The sequence below is a fragment of the Asparagus officinalis genome, chromosome 2 (genome assembly GCF_001876935.1).
Source record: "Asparagus officinalis chromosome 2, Aspof.V1, whole genome shotgun sequence".
Classification (NCBI taxonomy): domain Eukaryota; kingdom Viridiplantae; phylum Streptophyta; class Magnoliopsida; order Asparagales; family Asparagaceae; genus Asparagus; species Asparagus officinalis.
In genome coordinates this window covers 73922766-73923426 of record NC_033795.1, presented here as the reverse complement: position 1 = coordinate 73923426, position 661 = coordinate 73922766, and positions in this window count along the sequence as shown.

Sequence of the window (661 nt, the reverse complement as noted above, 5' to 3'; positions counted from 1 at the left end):
AGAGAGAGATAGGTTGATCAGTCGGTTTCTGAGATAAACCGCAAAGAGTGTGAGGGGCAGCGATCAAAACCACGCCAAGGTCAACAATCTCGGCCAGTTGAGCTAATCGGAAGAAGAGATCTTCGGGAGATCAAAGGAACTGAATCAACCGATCCAGTTAATACAAATCGCCGAAGGATCCTTTCACAAGTATCATCCACATTGGCACATTAACACGAATTTTCGGTTCCACAACTCTGTTTTAGAGTTTTAACTCCATTCCGAGTTCTTTAAACTCGTTAAGAGTTTTAATTAGCTTGTAACGCGCAAGTTACACAGCAAACACAGACTTCGTTTTCACAACAATCTATATCAGAGTCTCTATCTCGAGTGATCTTCAAGAGACAGTTACTATCAACACATTACGTAAAATCGTAAGCTTCTACCGAAAGTCATCAAACACTTCGTTTTCCACGTGATAGAGGATCGGTCGGATCGTCAACGCCAGAGCAAGTTTCGCAGCGATCAACTCGAAGGAAGCACTTCCACCGCTACCGTCAAGAAGAAACCCAGTTTTAAACAAAGGGAGAATCAAATTCATTCTCCTCGTCTTGATTGTACATCGATATCGCAAATGTAATCGATTTTGAGAGAATACAAGTCAAATTTTCTTTCTTTGTCT